Source organism: Mus musculus, chromosome 13, assembly GCF_000001635.26.
Source record: "Mus musculus strain C57BL/6J chromosome 13, GRCm38.p6 C57BL/6J".
In the NCBI taxonomy this organism is placed as follows: Eukaryota; Metazoa; Chordata; class Mammalia; order Rodentia; family Muridae; genus Mus; species Mus musculus.
Window position 1 is genome coordinate 62,096,641 of NC_000079.6, and position 22,102 is coordinate 62,118,742.

A 22,102-nucleotide genomic window follows, 5' to 3' on the forward strand; every position below is an offset into this window, starting at 1 on the left:
TTTTCTCCCAGGGTTGTCTGGAGAATCATATTGAAAGGGCAAAATAAACCCCATTTGTCTCCATTTAATTTCCATTTGAAGACAAGTCCTGATTTCAAAAAGGTGCCAGCTTCAGGAATAAACTATGAATCCCAAAAGTAAGTCATAAGACACCAGGTCTAAGAACAGACCATAAAATCCAGAAGAAGATGGTAGAACCCCCTTCCAGAGACCAGACTGGGGATAACCACAGAAATGGGGACCTATCTGAGAATGGTCCATCTGGGCTGGGCAGGCCTGTTTCATCATATGGTGAAAAGTTCATAACATAGGAATGCAGATCACTGACAACCTGTGACCCCCTAGCCCCCACCAATAAAATTTAAGATTGCCCTATCTTTCTAGAGAGTTCCATTTTTTTTCCTATAAGCAAGTGTTCATGCTTTTGTCTGGGGTTGCCATTTCAAAGAATGCTGGTTGTTTCTGCAAAACAAGTGCTTTTTTTTTCCCCCCTTACTGTCTGAATCTGGGGTCTTCAGCGATTTTTGGACCCTTACAGTATATAGCAGATGAATATTAGATGCAGTAATCCTGACATCAGTGTAAAATCACGATAAGAAATATCATATTTTGTGTCTTAAATTATCTCTTTATTTGTTAACAGGCATGGAACCATTCTGCCTATGGGTCATATAGTTTACTCTGCTCCAAGGTGAATAGTGGACTGTGCAAATTATCATCTTGAGTCTAAGAGGAAGAGGAGAGGCAGAGAGGGGGATAAGGAAAAGAGCAGGACTAGGAGGAGGAGGGGGAGTAGAAGGAAACGAAGAAGGAGATGAAGAGGAGGAGTAGAAACAGGAAGGGGAGGAGGAGGACTAAGATGATTATGAGGAGGAGGAAGATATTCGTGCTGAGTACTGCAATACAGAAAGATAAACTATGGTAGGACAGGGAAACGCCATACTGAAACAAAAGTCTTGCGGATCTGGAAAAGACCAGCTTCTGTACTTAATTCCTGGGCCAGGAAAGCATTAGGCCTGGGCCTTCAGTACTCATGTCACTCAAGATTGCCTGCCAATCAGGGCCTGCAGGAAAACCATCCAATCAGGAGAAGAGGCGGGTTATTGTGGAGTAGCCTTGAATGGTTGGTGTGACTTGCTTTGACCTTTGCTGCTGGGTGCCTTGGCGGAGTGCTGGCGAGCTATTGAGTCTCATCATGGTGAGCATGGGAACACTGCCCCTAAAGGGAAGGAGCAGTGGTCTGAGAAGCAGGAGTCTTGGTAGTGGGTCCTCCCCTGGGTTAGGTGGAAAGTAGCAGCCACCTGTGAGGTCCATAAGATCTTAGCCACTAGATGTACTGAGTGGTGGCATCTGAATAACTTCATCACGGGAGCTTTATCTGCACAAACCATTTGGAACAAGGGCTTGCATATAGCAACATCCTTAGTGGATGCCAAATTTGGAGAGGCCCATTATCTCTGGTTTCTTTTGGAACTTGTGTCCTGGCCGTTTAACATCCATTTGGAATTAATTTTGTGGTGGTTGTAAATCCCATCGTTCGGGCTGCGTAGCACTCCAAATTGAAGCCGTGATAAGAAGAGTAGAATCGATGATGTACAGGATTTTCTTTCTTTCTTGAGACAGGGTTTCTCTGTGTAGCTCTGTGTGTCCTGGAACTCACTCTGGAGACCAGGCTGGCCATGAACTCAAAATCTGCCTGCCTCTGCCTCCCGAGTGCTGGGATTTAAGGCGTTTGCCACCATGCCCTGCTTAAAGGATTTTCAAATGCTTAGGAAATAGTAAGTCACACCTAGCAGAATTTAGCAGAGGTAGGGACTGCCTCTAAAGTAAGTAGTATGCTAACCCAAGCATCTGAGAGATTAGGATCCTGGGATACAAATGTTTGTTCATCAGGATTGCCAGGAATCCAGGTCATATGAAAGGAGACAACCCCGATTAACAAACAGCCACTTTAACAAACAGCCACTAGGCCCATGTCCAGATCAAAGGTGAGTACTTGAACAATCTGCTCAATGGAGCATTGCAGGGTCACTACCAACACTTAGGCCTGGTGTGCCATAAAGGATAAGTTTTCTTCTTGAGAAAAGCATAGTTCTGCCACATGGGCAAGACATCTGGTGAAACCATTTGAAAAGGAAAAACACTGTTGTGGTAAAAACTGGCCTGCCCAAGCAAGGCTGTCCATGAGGCCTTCGTGGATGGAGAATGACATAGCTCCTTCTCAAATGCAGATACACGCTTGGCAAAGCCTGTAACAGCCTGTGGTCTAGGACTCAGGAACTTTCCCTAAGGTCTTGAGGTATTTATTTAAGAACAAAACCAAAGCCCGGCGTGGTGGCACACACCTTTAATCCCAGCACTTGGGAGGCAGAGGCAGGCAGATTTATGAGTTCAAGGCCAGCCTGGTCTACAAATTAAGTTCCAGGACAGCCCTGGCTATACAGAGAAACCCTGTCTCCAAAAAACAAAAAACAAACAAACAAACAAAAACTAAAAAAACAAAAACCAGAATTGTTTCCCTTTAAGCAGGCATATGCTTGAGAGAGCTGCTAATGGTTTGGGGCTTGGTCCTGTGGAGAGGGGATGTCTCTGATCTTGAGATTCCTAGAATTCCTCCCATGTGAGGCTGATGATATCAGTTACAAACCACTGTAGGCATGGTTAGTAGTGTTGAAGAGAGTATCCTGTTCTCAGAGAGCAGCATTGTTTGATTAGATCCCTCTTTAGTTTGTCCCATTGTGTGGTAGTCTCTGCTGACTTCTTAGAAGCCTCCCATTTCTTTCCTTTTCCCCTGTAGGTAGTATACAAACTGCCTTAGCATAATCCTTATCTCCTGGCCAACCACCCCAGCTTTGATACTTTCTACCTCCTACTTTTTGTACCTTTTGTGTCCTCTGAGGCCTTGCACTTGGGACTATGTCAATGAAGAATGACCTGCTATTTGAGGGTATTGGTGTCTTAAGAAATTATTAGTGAGATATATTGGCTGTGTAAATCCACCAACCGCCAAGTGGCCAAACCAAGTAGTGTCGGCTCCATCCTTAAAGTGTTCACAGTTGCCAGGCTTGGTGGAGCATGCCTTTAATCCCAGGACTCGGGAGGCAGAGGCAGGTGGATTTCTGAATTTGAGGCCAACCTGGTCTACAGAATGAGTTCCAGGGCAAACAGCGCTCTATGGAGAGACCCTGTCTCAAAAAAAAAAAACAAATAAAAAACAAACAAACAAACAAAAAAACCAAAGTGTTCACAGTATACCCTAGGGTGTAAACCTAAAACAGACATAAGTATGACAGAGTATATGGGATGCAAAATCTCTTCTGGCCTGGCTCCTCTTTGACCATTAATCAGAGCTAGATGAGTGGTATTGTTACAGAGATTTATTTTTCTTAATGTTTTGTTGTCTGATTTCCTTCCTGGGAAGACATGTTAATTCTAGAACAGCTGTATTTTCAGCCCTTTAGAAAAATGTTTCTGACACAAACATTTTTTGTGCCCTCAGGGGAAATGGCACTGATAGAAGCCTGCTGCTCCCCAGGGCAATGACCTTGATTTCCTCTTAATTAAAGTTTCTAAATTCTTAAGTTAAAGGGAAGTAGCACAACAAAGTTTTAAAATTACTTGTTTGAGTCATGTAATGAACTGTGCATTGCAGTAAGAGGGAAAGTATTTGCAAGTAGTGCATGGCTTGTGCCCTCAAACCTGAACAGGAGGAACAGTGTACTGTATATAGAGCAGAGTAAAAGAAGGAAAATGATAGCTAGATCACAGACTAACTCAAGTTTGAGCCAACCAGCTTCAGGTCTCACCATTATGAAGAAGGAACTGATGGATGCAGGGTGGGTGATTTTAAAATTTCCTAGCATGTATCAATTCATGCATGTTAATGAAAATACACATGATTGGTGGTTGTAGAATTAGGAGAGATTGGGTTGATCCAATGAATATTGAATTTCCAGTTAGGGTACTGTCTGTCCTTTGTGGTTACCTCTGGTCCTCAATGACATGGTTAAGTCAGCTCAGATTTTTGGGACACAGGCCATTCATTGGCTGCAGCTGTGTGTGTCATGTTACAGGACTCAGCAACTACCAATTGACATAAGGGCAATATCAAAAAGTATTTTATTAATGCCATTGCCTCTGCCAGGGGATGGCCTGCTTTTTTTCAAGAACAATATACCTATGTCTTTTTGCAGATAGATATATATAGAGAGAGATTGAGTTCCAGGACAGCCAGCACTATACAGAGAGACCCTGTCTGGAAAAAACAAAAACAAAAAACCAAAAAAAAGTGTTATATATATAAACTATATATATATAATTATATATATATCTTCCCCAAAAGTCCATTTTTGTCATTACATGTTAAATTTCATTTTTTAAAGATTCTCAGCCTAATCCTTTATTTGTTTCAATTCTCCAATGTTTCTCCATCACTAAGCTTTTCACTTTTTCCCAATTACTTTATCTCTGTTCATAGCATTATCTTCTGTTACTTGCTTGACTTATCCTATGTAATTGTGAATTACTTTGAACAGTCCATCTTGACTCTGCCACCCAGTTCCTGGAAGACAGTCCTGCAACACCTTCCAGCATATGCTATGACTGGTCAATGGGAAGGGAAAGAGACCAGTGCAGGACTGTTTTCTGAGGTCCATATCCTTAATTACAAATAAAGAAGAACTTTTGTAAGAATTGACTGCACTGTTCTCTAAGGAAATATAGGCCTATCCAGAAAGCTTTTATATAAATAGTTATAATTGATAAATGGTTCTCTGTATTTTTTCATATTTTTAAATTTTGTATTTATTTATTTAATGTATATAAGTACACATATGTATATGTGGTTGTTAGGTATTAAATTTAGGACCAAGACTCGCTTAGGTCAACTCCACTTGCTCTGGCTGGTTCCCTGGCTCAGTCCTTCCTTGCTCCAGCCCAAAGATTTACTTATTGTTATAAATATGTACACTGTAGCGGTCTTCAGATGCACCTGAAGAGGTCCTCAGATCTAATTACGGGTGGTTGTGAGCCACCCTGTGGTTGCTGGGAATAGAACTTGGGACCTTCTGAGAACAAGTCGGTGCTCTTATCTGCTGAGCCATCTTACCAGCCCAGTTCTCAGTAGTTTTATGAGGAGTCTCTCATAAGATGTTTCTTGTGTATCTACAAATAAAGCCTCCAGTCACTAATTACCCAGAAGGTACAGTGCAGGTTTCTTGTGTGTCCATGTAGAGTGCATGCCACAGAGATGTTCCACTAGGAAGAACAGTCATTGGCAATAACTTGCATTTTTTGAAACTAAGAAACTGTTAGTGTAAATAATATTCTCAAAGATTTCCTTAAAGGTCATCATCTAATAAATCTGTTTACTTGAAAATTCAAAAGCTGTAAAGTTGCTAACGTATAGACTCATTATTGCAGATTGATTTTGAAAGAATAAATTGCAAAGAGAAGGAAAACTTAAAGTGAACATCTCAAGGACAGAATACACTTTGACCCAAGTCATTGCTCCAGAATTGTCATATCCATTGTCTTATCTTGCAGAGGAGATAGACCTTGAGATATATATCTGACTGTGCACATCATAATTTGCCAGTTAGATTACTCTGCACTATCAAAGCTAAAAGAATCATACTTGATCACAACTCATTCAGTACATGTCATGATGAGTCCAGTGATTGACAATGTAGTATAATGTATTTATTTTAGTGCTTTAATTTTTTTGATGTATTTTGCTAATGGTAAAATGAACTGTCTCTTAAAGATAAAATGCTGCTCATTGAAAAATAAAATAAAAGAATTGACCTCACTGACAACATCGTGTGGAAGAGTGGATCTCTGAAGACCTGACCTGTCTGAGTTACTTGATCACTAAACCTCCAGTAGGGGAGATGCTAAGTTCCTGAGGCCCAGCTGTGTGGTCCAAACTAAAGAGGGACATGGGCAGGCCTGGCAGTCAGCAGCACCAGAGGGAGATAACCTGCAGATACTTCTAGGATTCTCCTGAGACAAGGCCATTAGTAACTCTGAGGGAGACTACAGTCCTACCATGGTGAAGGTGAGGACCAATGACCCCAGACCAGAAAGGTCACATTGGCAGCACTATCAGAGGGCAGTGGAAGATGCAGCAGTAGGGGTAACCATGACTACTGTGTCTCAGATAACAGTTACTGGGGATGGTTGCCATGCCTCTCTAACCTGTTCCTATAACTAACATCTAAATACCAAGCTTCCAGTTCCCTGGATTAATTTATTCACTTATTTATTAATTTAAATTTTTATTGTTATTAATCTGTGAAAATCTTTTCCTTTATTGGGCGAAAAGATTCTGTGAGCTGGGCAGGCCACTCAGGAAGCATTTTGCTTGGGGTGACCTGAGTTCAGATACCAACACCCATGTGAACTACCTGCTATTCCAGATCCAAAGGATCTGACACCCTCTTCTCTGCTGTGTCAGTTGCACACACATGGGATGTATTTTCTGTCACACATAAAAACATACATATGAAAATGGAGACTAAAGCTGTGGGTGGTGGTGCACGCCTTTAATCCCAGCACTCAGGAGGCAGAGGCAAGTAGATTTCTGAGTTTGAGGCCAGCCTTGTCTACAAAGTGAGTTCCAGGACAGCCAGGGCTACACAGAGAAACCCTGTCTCAAAAAAAAAAAAAAAAATGGAGACTGACATGTGTTGAAACGTGCTAATATCTTATAAAGCAAATCAAGCCAATTTATGTGTATAATAGGACTCATACACTTTTTAAATATGTTATATTGTATTTTTTAAGGTTTTCATTTCATAAATATGGTCCACACTTAACATCTAATCATCAATCACAGGAGACAACATGGTTTCTAAGTTATCCTAACAGGAACCCTTTTTTCTTAACATAAAAGAGTTAGGTAGCTTTAGTTATCAACCCTATTTATTCCAAACTTGAAGTGTCAGAATGCTTAATCTCTTCAATGTGTTGGAAGAGCCTCCGCTCCCAGTCCATCTCCCACTATTGTCACAGGAGAGAACCAGAATGAACAGGAAGAGTGTTGGCCACTGATTTTGTAATTTTTATTCTGATTACAATCTTGCAGTTCTTAATTTAAATGACCATGCTAGGTTCACAGGTCTGTTTTTGTGTTTCCTTTTTCCAGTGCTGCCATCTATGGTGTAGGGTTCATTAATAATAATCTTATTATATTGTTATTTCTCTAGGAAATGATAAACCTTAACCTCTTTTGTCTTCTGGTAACTTACTGTATTATAAGATCTTTGAGTTTTTGTTGGTTTGGGAATTTCTTATGGAAAAACAATTTTAGTTTTCTCTTTTTAACACAGAAGGATTGCCTCTCTCATTTCTTGGAAAATCTGTGTTTCCCAGTTATTGCAGTAATCAATGTTTGGATTCTTAATAATAAGTGACTGATTAAGTTTGGGATTCTTAAATTTTTCTCATATATTATTGTCCCAATCTCCCAATTTCTTAAATTGTCAGCATTTCAGAGCCTACAATCATTTGAGGGAACTACAATTGGGGAGGTGCCCCAATCAGAATGGCTCTTTGCTAACTTTGTGAGAGATTGTGGTGATTGACAATTGTCTAGTGAAGGCTCATCCACTGAGTGCGGATGAATCCCTAAGGAGGTGGGCCTAGGCTGGATAAGCCAGCTAGCTGAGCATGAGACAGAGGCCAAGGGAGAGAGCAGGCCAGGAAACAATGTTTGCCCATGGTTTTTGCTTTTACTTTTGAACTTGAGTTTCTATTACAAGCTTCCTAAATAATGCAATGTGACTGGGAAGAACCAACTGAATGAACTTGTTACTTGAGACACATTGGCTTTTAGCACTTCATCACAACAGTTCTAACATGCAAGTGAGAAAAATAAAATGGTAAGCAAAATGTGTTTGCTTAGGTGCAACTCCTTTTGAAATGAGATTTAAGTGTCTACAGACTTAATCCATTTCCTCTTTCTGTTTATTCTTCTTTGCTTGAAACTCACCCTTCATTTTCCATCTCATGTTCTTCCTTCCTGTCATGCCTTCCCCATAATAGACTCTGTCCTTGAATCACATAAAGTGGAATAGAAGTAATAGCTAGCTATTCAGTGCTAAGCTGTTTTGCTTAGTTAATGTCTTCATAGTTTAAAATTATTTATTTTTATTGTCAGATGGGTCTGTAGTGTACGTGTTTTTATATGGCAAGCGTGTGCTTTTGTGCTGAGCTTTGACCACATCTTGATTTTTCAAATTCTGGATGCATTATCATTCTCTTTCCCAGGGTGGCACTACTCATGATGATAATACTGCTGACCCTTCTCAGTCATTGGATGGCAGGTGCTGACCTTCTTTCTCCCTGATGTGTTTGTTGTGACTTATGTTAGGTGGACTGTGAGTCTTTTGCCTGTATGCATGAATATAAACTTCATGTGTCCCTAGTCCTTACAGTAGTCAGAGATGGTCTGAGACCTCCTGTAAGAGGAAGAATCGATAGCTGTGGGTCCCTGAAAATACGGGCAGGCACTTGAGCTCACTTATTTTTTGGGCCAGCAAGAGCTTCTCATGTAGTGTGTAGCCTTTTAACTACCTCTTCTTCTTCTTTTTGTTTTTTTGGATTTTGTTTGGTTTTTCGAGACAGGGTTTCTCTGTATAGCCCTGGCTGTCCTGGAACTCACTTTGTAGACCAGGCTGGCCTCGAACTCAGAAATCCTCCTGCCTCTGCTTCCCAAGTGCTGGGATTAAAGGGGTGCATCACCACCAGCCAGCAACTACCTCTTCTTAAGCTCCACACAGGCATACTACCAGCCCCAACTCTGGTTCCCTTTGCTCCATGGATTAAAATTACACACACACACACCACACCACACACACACACACACACACACACACACACACACACACACTAATATTTTTACCCTGTCTTATGGCTCAGCGGCTGGGCTTTTCCCTGCATCTGGCAGATATTGTGTTCTTTTTAGTACTTGCTCAACAGTCTAAATCTTTCATTAGCTTATTTGGTGTTACCTTCTCCTTGCTCCACATCTAAAATCTAACCTCAGCCTAGTTGCCCTGGTTCCTTCTCCTTGCTCAACACCCTAAATCTGCTCTCAGCTTAGTTGTATTTCTAAACTACCATGTGGGAAAGTGTCCAGTGTCTTCTCCAGTCGGGATCTCACCTGGCTGGTGACTCTCCCTCCCAAGCATGGCCAATCTCCCTTTCCTGCTTCCTGCCTCTTTTTCCCTCCCCTTTAGGAACCTAGAAATCCTGCCTCTTCCATCCTCCCATTGGCTGCTGGCCACTTTATGGATGGATCAAGAACCAATTGGAGAAAAGGACCTTCAGAGTTTACAGGCCAAATCCCAGTCAGAGCATCAGAACCATGCCCTACACTGCACTGCTGAGCTATCTCTACTGCCCTATGTTGTTTACCTCTAATCACCATTAACATTATGAGTATTTTCTTCTGTCCAATTATAACTGTTTAAGCATATATTCCTTTTTGATAGTATCTTATTAATGTTATAGTTTGAACTGGTGTACCTCAGGTTTCTGGAAGATGAATTCCGAACTAGACTGTATGTATCACTCTATTAAGAATTTAACTAAAAACCTATGAGTTCTTTCTAACTTTCTGGTTAGGTTGATGAACTCTGGCAAGGGCCAGTTCGTACACTGAACCTTTGTCTCTCCTAGAACTCACACTGGCGTCCAACTCAATGTGATACTTCTGTCTCTGTCCCCTGACTGCAGTGTTAACGACATAAGGCAGTAGACCCAGCATGCTTACTGATTTTTACGTTTAGTAATTGTTAATGTTACTACAATTTCTTTGATGTGTGGTAAGCACTATTGATCTTGTAGAGCTTGTCTCCTCTTTATATCTGTAACTGACATTTCTCTAGAAAGGCTACATCCTATTCAAAGGGCTGAGAAATGACAGAGGTGAACTTCATTATTAAGTTACCTTCTAATATGACTTGGTAGTTAAAGTAGAACTTCGGTGTCAGTAAAGTGGAATAGGCCCCAGAGTTATATGAACACATTGCCTGCTAATAATACATGCCCGATGTTGTTTCTATTGTGCTTTGTTTTGTACACGTTTATGGGATGCTCTAGAATGCAGTGACTTATGAGGACGTGCATGTGAACTTCACTCAAGAGGAGTGGGCTCTGCTGGATCCTTCTCAGAAGAAGCTCTACAAAGATGTCATGCTGGAGACCTACAGGAACCTCAATGCTATAGGTAAGACTATGAACTCCCTTTCCTGTTTTAAAACTGAAAAAAAGTTTCTTTCTTTTGATGCACATCTGTAATTTCAATAGAGATGGACGAAGAATTTTGTGAATAAATCATCCATAATTCTAAGGTTCATTAAAGATAGTTACTTATATTTTACCTAATTTCCACACATACATTTCCTGTTACTCTATTTTAGGATTTAATTGGGACGACAAAAATATTCAAGAACATTGTCCAAGTTCTAGAAGACACAGAAGGTAATTTTCTTTCTTTCTTTTTTATTTATTTTTACTTTTATTTTTTATTAGATATTTTCTTTATTTACATTTTAAATGTTATCCCCTTTCCTAGTTTCCCCTGAAAATCCCTTATTCCTTCTCCCCTTCTCCTCCCCCTGTTCCCTATTGCAACCACTCCTGCTTCCTGGCCCTGGTATTCCCTTATAATGGAGCATAGAACCTTCACAGGAGCAAGGGCCTCTCCTCCCATTGATGACTGACTAGGCCATCCTCTGTTACATATGCAGCGAGAGCCATGAGTTCCACCATATGTTTTCTTTGATTGGTGGTTTAGTCTCAGGGAGCTCTAGGGGTACTCGTTAGTTCATATTGTTGTTCATATTGTATGGGACTGCAAACCAGTTCAGCTCCTTAGGTACTTTCTCTAGCTCCTTCATTAGGGACCCCGTTCTCTGTCCAATGGATGGCTGTGAACATCAACTTCTATATTTGTCAGGCACTGGCAGAGCCTCTCAGGAGACAGCTATATCAGCCTCCTGACAGCAAACTCTTGTTAACATCTGCAATAGTGTCTGGGTTTGGTGGTTGTTTCTGGGATGGATCCCCAGGTTGGGTAGTCTCTGGATGGTCATTCCTTCAGTCCCTGCTCTGAATATTGTCTTTGTAACTCCTTCAATGGGTATTTTTACCCCTTCTAATAAGGATCAAAGTATCCACACTTTGGTCTTTCTTCTTCTTGAGTTTCATGTGTTTTGCAAATTATATCTTGGGTATTCTGAGCTTCTGGGTTAATATCCACTTATCAGTGAGTGCATAACATATATGTGCTTTTGTCATTGGGTTACCTCACTTAGGATAATATCCTCCAGATCAGTCTATTTGTCTAAGAATTTCATTGTTTTTAATTGCTGTGTATTCCATTCTGTAAATGTACTACATTTTCTGTATCCATTCCTCTGTTGAGGGACATCCTGGTTCTTTTCAGCTTCTGGCTATTATAAATAAGGCTGCTATGAACATAGTGGAGCCTGTGTCCTTATTACAAGTTGGAGCATATTCTGGTTATATGCCCAGGAGTGGTATTGCATGATCTTCCAGTAGTACTATGTCCAATTTTCTGAAGAACTGCCAAAGTGATATCCAGAGTGGTTGTACCAGCTTTCAATCCCACCAGCAATTGAGGAGTGTTTCTCTTTCTCCACATCTTCACCAGCATCTACTATCACCTGTGTTTTTGATCTTGGGTATTCTGACTGGTATGAGATGGAATCTCAGGGTTGTTTTGATTTGCATTTCCCTGATGATTAAGGGTGTTAAATATTTTTTTAGGTGTTTCTCAGCCACTCAGTATTCTTTGTTTATCTCTGCACCCCGTTTTCAATAGTGTTATTTTGTTTTCTGGAGTCTTACTTATTGAGTTCTTTGTATATATTGGATATTAGCCCTGTGTTGGATTTAGGATTGGTAAAGATCTTTTCCCAATCTCTTGGTTGCTTTTTGGTCTTATTGATAGTGTCCTTTGCCTTACAGAAGCTTTGCAATTTTATGAAGTCCCATTTGTTGATTCTTGATCTTAGAGCAGAAGCCATTGCTGTTCTGTTCAGGAATTTTTGCCTGGTGCCCATATCTTTGAAGCTCTTCCCCACTTTCTCCTCTATAAGTTTCAGCATGTCTGGTTTTATGTGGAGTTCCTTGATCCACTTAGACTTGAGCTTTGTACGAGGAGATAAAAATGGATCAATTTGCTTTCTTCTACGTGCTAACCACCATTTGAGCCAGCACTATTTGTTGAAAATGCTGGGTTTTTTTCATTGGATGGTTTTAGCTTCTTTGTCAAAGATCAAGTGACCATAGGTGTGTGGATTCTTTTCTGGGTCTTCAATTCTATTCCATTGATCTACCTGTCTTTCACTGTACCCTTACCATGCAGTTTTTATCACAGTTGCTCTTTAGTACAGCTTGAGGTCAGGCATGGTGATTCCACCAGAGGTTCTTTTATTGTTGAGAATAGTTTTTGATATCCTAGGATTTTTGTTATTCCCAATGAATTTGCAAATTGCACTGTCTAACTCTGTGAAGAATTGAGTTGGAATTTTGATGGGAATTGTTTGTATTGGGTCTGTAGATTGCTTTCAGCAGGATAGTAGATTGCTTTCAGCAGGATAGCCATTTTTACTATATTACTCCTGCCAATCCACGAGCAGGGGAGATCTTTCCATCTTCTGAGATCTTTGATTTCTTTCTTCAAAGTCTTGAAGTTCTTATCATACAGATCTTTCACTTGCTTAGTTAGTGTCATACCAAGGTATTTTTTATTATTTGTGATTATTTTGAAAGGTGTTGTTTCCCTAATTTCCTTCTCAGCCTGTTTATCCTTTGTGTAGAGAAAAGCCACTGATTTGTTTGAGTTAATATTATATCCAGCTACTTCACTCAAGTTGTTTATCAGCTGAAGGAGTTCTCTGGTGGAAATTTTGGGGTCACTTATGTATACTATCATATCATCTGCAAAGAGTGATATTTTGACTTCTTTCTTTCCAATTTGTATCCCTTTGATCCACTTTTGTTGTCTAATTGCTATGGATAGGACTTTGAGTACTATATTGAATAGGTGGGGAGAGAATGGGCAGCCTTGTCTAGTCCCTGATTTTAGTGGGATTGCTTCAACTTTCTCTGCATTTAGTTTGATGTTGGCTACTGTTTGCTGTATATTGCTTTTATTATATTTAGGTATCGTCCTTGAATTCCTGATCTTTCCAAGACTTTTCTCATGAATGGGTGTTGGATTTTGTCAAATGCTTTCTCAGCATATAATGAGATGATCATGTGGTTTTTTTTTTCTTTCTTTCAGTTTTTTTATATAGTGGATTATGTTGATGGATTTCTGTATATTGAACCAACCTTTCATCCCTGGGATGAATCCTACTTGATCATGATGGATGATTGTTTTGATGTGTTCTAGGATTTGGTTTGCAAGAATTTTATTGAGTATTTTCTCATTGATATTCATGAGGGAAATTGTTCTGAAGTTCTCTTTCTTTGTTGGGTCTTTGTGTGGTTTAGGTATCAGAGTAATTCTGGCTTCATGGAATGTAGAAGGTAATTTTCATGTGCAAGCTCATACAAATATGCCTCTGAAGAAATTTTAATGTGTGCTGAAGGTTTTAAAGAAAAGCAGCAGTGTAAATAAACACAACTATAATTGTGTTGGTTATTCTTACATTCTAACAAAACCATAGTCCTCAGTGTCCTGTATCTGATTTGTTTTTGCAAGGCATTCCTTTAAAGAAGAGGACATGGAAATAGTGTCTTAGTGTATATCATAATTTGAAATATAGCCATATTAGAGCTACACTGTACAGCTGGCAATCCCTTTCTTCTCATTATGTAAAAGCTATACACATTAAATGGTAATACATATAGGACCAAAATCTTCTAAGAAGCAAATAGTCTATAGTAAAGATAGTGTTACTCGTATATTTGTAGTAACATTGTTAAGTTGATTGAGACGAGCAGCTTATGGGAGGTAAGAATGATGTTGTATGGTAACCTTAGTCCCTATCTCACATATCACTGAGGAACAAAATGTTATACTTAGTGAACGAAACGTTAAAACTTTTTAGTTGTTCGTTGTACTTTTATAGATGTATCATTTACCCTAATGGATACCTGCCACGTGTACTTAAGGGATATTGAATGAAATAGTGTACCCCCTCTGTCTCCCAGAACAATTAGAAGACATGTATTTGCTTGCAGTTATGGTAGACTTTTTGAATGTGATACAAGTTTTATATCATTGGTTTTCCAGCTTCATTGACAATACATCAGCAACCTCATTCTGTAAAAAATTCTCTTGAGTCCTAGGAATGTGGAAATGCTCCTCTTTCTCCTGATTCACTTTGCAAATATAGAATGACCCACAGACTAGGATAAATTGGAATACACTTATGTGGTAAAGGTCTGAGTTCTCCCACTTTTGTTCAAATATGGGAAAACCCTTTAATAGAAACAGAATATATATAGCTGAACCATGTAATACATGTTCATTCCTTCTCAGGTATCCTTGAAGATGAAAACCAACCCATAATGAAGGGGTAACAGCATGAATATAAGCAAAGTGATAAAAATCTTAAGATCTGATTCCTCTTTATATTTAGACAAATAGTACCATTAAATCATACAGGTGAAAGTATTCATCAGTTTGATAAAGCTTTCACATGTGCCAATTTTCTTGTCAGGCATGAAAGAAGTCCGAGTGCAGAGAAAGCGTCTGAATATACTCAATGTGATAAAGTCTTTTTTTTATGCTCACAGTCATGCTCAAAGGCATGAAAGGATTCATACAGAAATGAACCCCCTTGGAATTATTCAATTTGTTGAAGCCTTTGCTCAACATCGTCTCCAACTTCGTAAAAGAGCACAAACTGGAAAGAAACTCTATGAATGGAAGCAATGTGGTAAAGCCTTTGAAGATCACAGTCATCTTAAAAGCTATGAAGGAATTCATACGGGAGAGAAACCTTATGAATGTCATCAGTGTGAAAAAGCCTTTTCAAGTCACAGTAATCTCCTACAACCTAAAGGAACACATACTGGAGAGAAATGCTATGAATGTGATCTGTGTGGTAAAGCCTTTTCACAACATAGTCGGCTTAAAAGGCATGGAAGAATTCATACTGGAGAGAAACCCTACAGATGTAATAACTGTGAGAAAGCCTTTTCACAACATATTCACCTCCAGTCACATAGAAGAATTCCTACTGGAGAGAAACCCTACAAATGTAATAAATGTGAGAAAGCCTTTTTACAACACTATAACCTCCAAAGACATAAAAGAATACATATTGGAAAGAAACCCAATGAATGTGGTCTATGTGTGAAAGCCTGTATAAGTCACAGGTATCTTCAAAAGCATAAATAAATATTCATACTTGTGATGGTTTGTATATCCTTGGACCAGGGAGTGGCACCATTTGAAGGTTTAGCCTTGTTGGAATAGGTGTGACCTGGTTGGAATGGGTGTGTCACTCTGGGTGTGGGTATAAGATCCTCACCCTAGTTGCCTGGAAGTCAGTCTTCCACTAGCAGCCTTTGGATGAAGACATAGAACTCTTAGCTCCTCCTGCGCCATGCCTGCCTGGATGCTGCCATGCTCCCACCTTGATGATAATGGACTGAACCTCTGAACCTGTAAGCCAGCCACAATTAAATGTTGTTTTTACAAGACTTGCCTTGGTAATGGTGTCTGTTCATGGCAGTAAAACCATAACTAATACAATACTGTAGAGAAAGCTTATGAATGTATACAATATGGTAAAATCTACAAATATCCATAGTCTTAATCATCATGCACATATTTGTATTGGCAAGAAATCCTCTAAACATTAACTGTGTGGTAAAATCTATCCCAACACACTTATCTCCTAATGCATCAAGGAGCACATACTGGGGAGACAGAGATTGGGGAACTTATGAATGGACACAGTGTGGTAAAAGTCCATGCTGCAGGGACGCCCTACAAATGTAGTCATTCTGATAAAATTTTGCACTTCGCAGTATGTTTCTGTAAGAGGAAAGTCATTAGCTTATACTAAGTCTGTTAACGTTTGCATGTCACAGTAATTTTTCAACCTCTAAGAAATCATAAGTAGGGCAGTCTATGACTCTGATGGCCTTGGTACGATCTTTAGCCAGTCCACTTATATTAAGTTACACAAAATTATTTATTCTTGAGAAAATCTCTAGCAAGTGTCAACTATGTGCTCAAATATGATGATGTGTCTATTTTTTTTTAACATGTAAATTCATAGGTTCAAAAGCCCTTTTAATTTCATTGATAAGGTACTGGTTTAAATTTCACAGTTCATTAAATTTCACAGTCCATTAAATAACTCATTCACGTATAAAACTTTGGGTGCATATTTGTGTGTTTTCTGTTAATATGATAAAACATTTTAAGTACTGTAGAAAAATCCCAAACCATGGTTTCCACCCCATCTTTGGCCATTTGTTTTTCAGGTATAAGACACACAGCCTTTATATTTATACTAAGCCTTGATCAGTACATGAGCTTGGCAGATATTTATCCTCTATGCTATTATGTGTATTTCCCAGCCAATGATTTCATCCTAGAATTTGCCTTGCTTCATCTAGGCTACGCTTTGTCTGTGGCTTTGTGTGATTGTGTGAATGCTGATTTCCAAGAAAATTAAGCTGTTGTATAGCAGAAAATATAGAAAGATGTAAAACCCTGACCTGGTTTCAGGGAATAAACTTTTCTTAATTGCTTGGCCATGTGTCTATCCATGTAAATATTTTACAGTGCTTTATATCATCTTGATGTCCGAAAATTGAAAACACTTATACAAGAGAAAAACCCTATGTATGTTGATGATCTCATTATAGACTGTAGACATCACAGTTGTTTTTGATATTAAGGAAAAAACTCTGTTTCATTTCTTCTTTATCATGGCCTTGAAAGAAGTAAATTATTTCCCATTGTCACCTATGTGTTGTTGTAGAGATCACCAGTCGTAGTGGTGGTTTTTTATTTTCAAACTTTTGGAATAGATATTGACATTTGTTCTATGACTTTCAAATCCATTTACAGATGTTTATTAGGGGGTCCTTGAGTTCATTCTGAGACTTAAGTTCACCTTTATTTCAACTTTACTTGTTGAAAGGTATTTTTCTGCTGCAATGAATTTAGTTGGATAGTCCTCCTCTAAGTGGCCCATTCTTTAAATATGAGGATCTGTGTGATTATACATTTCCAGTAAGGTTGCTGCTAAAAGCATGGTGAGCTCTGTTTGTTGTTTCATTTTATTCACAAACTTCTTTGAGATATTGTTGTTTGTTATCCAGCCTGGCTTTGTTGTCAGTCAGTCAGCATTTCATTTAACCTCTTGATACTCATGTGTCAGCCGTCTGAGTACAATCCAGGGATAGGAGATGTATGCTCAGTGTGTCCTTTTTCTTTAATGTGTTTTAATAATATTAATGTTAAAGTGCTTAATAGATGAAAATAGAAAGAACAATAAAATTCCTATCATATTCCTCTATCTCATAAAAATATAATGTAGAATAATCAGCAATCAAGTGAATATCTCACAATATAGCTTGCTATGCAATGTGTGTGTCTATATTATTTGTCAGCCCATGTGTGGGGAGCGGGTGTGGTGGCAGTCCCAAAGGCGCCAGGGACTGCAGCTAAGTCATATGACTTGCACCTGACTTCCTCATATAAGACACAAACATCTTGAGTGCTGCGCAGGTGTACCAGGATACAGGTGAATCCAATTTGGTGGAGATTTGCCCCTGCTGCCCTGATTGGCTGAAGCCTCCTGACTGGCAAGGGGGCGTGGCCTGCGGTGCGAGGATGAGAGAGAGTATAAAAGGAGTGAGAGGCCCAGGGTTCGGGGGAGATATAAACAAGAAGAATCAGGACTGAATAAACTGCTGTTAGAAGGACTGGTGGTCGTGTCGTTCTTGCTGGTCGAGAGCGGGCGCGACACCCATGCTTCTTCATGTCCTGTGAGTTATGGAGATGGCACTTCATCTTGAACTACTTCTGTCTTTTAAGGAAATTACCTGCAGATGTAGAATGATGTAAGTGCAGTGAGATTTTATATATTTTTACTTTGAGTCTGTGTAGGATGTAGTGATGTGTTTTTAGGTCAGCACAGATATGTGGAGACTGGAAGACAACTTTTTGGCTTCTACTTTTGGCCACCATTATCTGGAGATCAAGGTCAGGTTACCAGCCTTGCTCACCGTTAACCTTTCACATTGAGCCTTCTCACTAATGCTCAAAGAAATAGAGAGATTCCATCAGTAGAATACTGTTTTCTGTTCAGACTATAAACAATAAAGTACTGTTTTATTTTCAGACTGTTAACAAAACAGCCTCCAGAATGACAGCATATGTGGAATACAAATTTTGTTCTTGCTTATCTTGTCTTTGAGCATTAACTCAAGCTGAATGTAGGCTGTTACTAAAAGATTTTTTGAAAAAAAAATCTTTTAAATGTGTGAAATAATTTCTTCCAAGAGATATATATTGATTCTAGAGCAGCAGCTCCCAGTCTAGAATGAGACTGAGAAAAGCTCCTCTGGTTGACTCTGGTGGCCTTGATCCCACTGTTGCTCCTGAGGGCAATAGCATGCTGTCTTCATGACTAACCTAGCTAAACCCTTCAATTAGCTGGGTGTCCCACCACTCAGTTTTTCAGTTACCCATTTGAATCATGTTGTCAACTTTGCATCACAGCAAGAGGAAAAGGATTTGGATGTGGACTATGGCTTTTAACTTCACACCAGAATGAGAGTAGCCTCTTATTGTACAGTGCACAGGGAGAAATATTGTAAGCAATCAGCTGCTAGAGTCACAATTATGCTAAAGTACCACATTGTGACATGCTGAAGGATTTTGTAATTTCCCTGCATGTATTAATGATTCACGTCAGCCATGCCATGTGGTGGTGCATGCCTTTAATTGTAGTACTTGGGAGGCAGAGACAGGCAGATTTCTGAGTTCGAGGCCATCCTGGTCTACAGAGCTAATTACAGGACAGCCAGAGCTATACAGAGAAACCCTGTCTTGAAAAACCAAAAAAAACCCAAAAAAAAAAACAAAAACAAAAAACCCCACAAAAAACCAAAACAACAAAAAACAAAATTCATGTCACATGCTTACCAGATTTGTAAGCATACAGTTTGGGGAGATGTGGTTGATCCAGTGAATATTTTTTTTTTTTAAGATTTATTTATTGTATGGAAGTACATTGTAGCTGTCTTCAGACACTGCAGAAGAGGGCGTCAGATCTTGTTACAGATGGTTGTGAGCCACCATGTGGTTGCTGGGATTTTGAACTAGGGACCTTCAGAAGAGCAGTTGGGTGCTCTTACCCACTGAGCCATCTCACCAGCCCTGATCCAGTGAATATTGAATTTACCAGTAGAGGGCGCTCCTTGCTGATATGTCTTATCTACTTTCATAGGTAATTCATCTCAGAGGGGTGAGAAACAGGCCATTGGTTTTAACTGTGTGTATTTGTGATGTTTCCTATATGCCTGGCCTGGGGCATGTCACTGTTGGAGCTGTGGCCTTGTAGGTATGTGCTTTAATACCCTTGTCCTAGCTGCCTGGGAGCCAGTATTCTGCTTGCAGTCTTCAGATGAAGATGGAGAACCCTCAGGTCCCTCTGCACCATGCTTGCCTGGACAGAGCTATGCTCCTACCTTGATGATAATTGACTGAACCTTTGAAACTGTAAGCCAGCCCCAATTAGATCTTTGCCGTACAAGAGTTGCTTTGTTCGTGGTGTCTGTTCAGTAAAACCCTAACTAAGGAGTAAAATCCTAACTAAGACATTATATGTTTAGATATCTTAGAAGTTTACATTGCATTTAGGGGCAAGATTAAACAGTACCTTCTTAATGCCATTCTCTCTGCAGGGGAATGGCCATCTTTTTTTTTTTTCAAGATTTATTTATTTATTACATGTAAGTACAATGTAGATGTAAAGGGCATCAGATCTTCTTACTGATGGTTGTGAGCCACATGTGGTTGCTGAGATTTGAATTCAGGACCTTCAGAAGTTCTTGTAACTGCTGAGCCATCTCTCCAGCCCTGCCTTCTACTTTTCAAAGTTAGTACAGCTACGTAGATTTTTTTCAGCATATTTGCCTTTTTTAAGACTCAACAATTGATTTCACTTTTTAAAAAAATTATTTATTTTCAGCTTAAAACCCAGTATCAGCCCCTCTTCTCCAACCACCCTCTCGCAGCTCCTCTCCACATTCCCTTTTGAGATGGAGGAAACAGTCCTGTGTATGATCCTCAACTCTGCCACCCCCTCAACCCCTCTACCTTGAACACATCATTCTTTACAGGACTAGGCACATTTTCTCACTGAGGCCAGATATGACAGCCCAGTTAGGGTAATGGAATCCACAGGCAGGCATCAAATCAGAGACAGCCACCACTATAGTTGTTGGGGAATCCACATTAAAACCAATATGTACCTCTGTTACATATATGAGAAGGGGCCTAGGTCCAGTTCATGCTCACAATTTGGATGGTTGTTCAGTCTCTGGGATCCATCAAGATTCCAGGGTAGTAGATTCTATTGGTCTTCCTGTGGATTCCCTATCTTCTTTGGATCCCTCAATCTTTTCCTGAACTCTTCTAAACACATCTCTGCATGTATTTCTGTTAGCTGTTCATTAGAGTCTCTCAGAGAAGAGGTTTGCTAGTATCCTGTCAGCTAGCATAACAGGATATCATTAATACTGTGAGGGATTGGTTCTTGCCCATGGGATGGTTCTCAGTTTGGGCCAGTTATGATTGACCACTTCTTCCTTCTTTGCTCTCTTCTCCCTATTTGTCTTATAGACAGGGCAGATTTTATAACGAAGTTTGTGTGTGTGTGTGTGTATACACACACATATATATATATAGAGAGAGAGACAGACAGAGATAGACAGAGAAAGTAGAGAATAGAGTTCATTCAGCACAGGGGAGGGGAGTTAAGAAGGTAGTAGAGATAGACAAGGGCAGAGAGAGAACAGAGGAGTAGAGGCTGGCCATGAGCACTGGAGAGAGATGGGGAGAGGAATGGGGTGAAAGGGGGAGCAGGAGGGAGAGGACAGAGCTAGAGCAAGAAGTCAAGAGTAGATGGAAGACTTTTTTTGGGTGAGGTAATGTCCTTATTTCTCCACTGGGAGACCTGCTTGTCTACAGGAAGTGGCCAATTCATGATCTACATCTTACAGTCCTAGGAGTTTTAGCTAGAGGCTTGCAATAGTCATCTTGGGGGCTCCCCCTGTCTGCGGTTCCAGCAGAACCTAGAGATGTCTTTTGGATCCCTATACCACCACTTTCCATTATCTCCTCTGCTTCCCCTGCATCTGTACCCCAATCCCCCCACCCACAGCTTCCTTCTGAATTTCTTTTCCCACCCAGTTTGAAATCTTATGAGGAACATTCAATCAGCCTTCATGGGCCCTCTGAATTATCCCAGTGCTTTAGATCTGTGAAGTTTAGTGTGATTATCCTATACTTTATCTGTAATATCCACTTCTAAATCAGGGCATAACATTCATGTATTTTTGAGTCTGTGCTACTGCACCTAGGATGACATTTTCTTATTTCTTTCATTTGCCTGCATGATGCCCTTGTTTTTAATGCCTGAGTGTTCCTCCTGTAATGGAATGGCATGTCCTTCATCCATTCTTCAGGTCAGCAACATGAAAGTTTTTTTTGCAGTTTATATCTGGTATGAATAAACCTGCTCTTAACATAGTTGAGAAAGTGTCCTGGTGGAGTGGGGGAGCATATTTTCGGTATATGCCCAAGAGTGATATAGCTGGCTCTTGAGGTAAAATATTTCCCACTTTTCTTGGAAGCTGACAAAATGATTTCCAAAGTGGTTCTACAAGTTTGCAGCAATAGGAGAGTGTTTCCCTGGCTCCACATTTTTGTTTGTTTGTTTGTTTGTTTTGCTTTGCTTTTTTCAAGACAGGGTTTCTCTGTGTAGCCCTGGCTGTCCTGGACCTCACTTTTTAAACCAGGCTGGCCTCGAACTCAGAAATCCAGCTGCCTCTGCCTCTGGAGTGCTGGGATTAAAAG

At 39.9% G+C, this 22,102-nt stretch overlaps 1 pseudogene; it reads left to right on the plus strand.

Annotated features, from left to right (window-relative positions):
* The first annotated feature begins 6,049 nt into the window (after positions 1-6,049).
* On the plus strand, positions 6,050-15,391 carry Gm40977 (annotated as a pseudogene).
* The last annotated feature ends 6,711 nt before the right edge of the window (positions 15,392-22,102 follow it).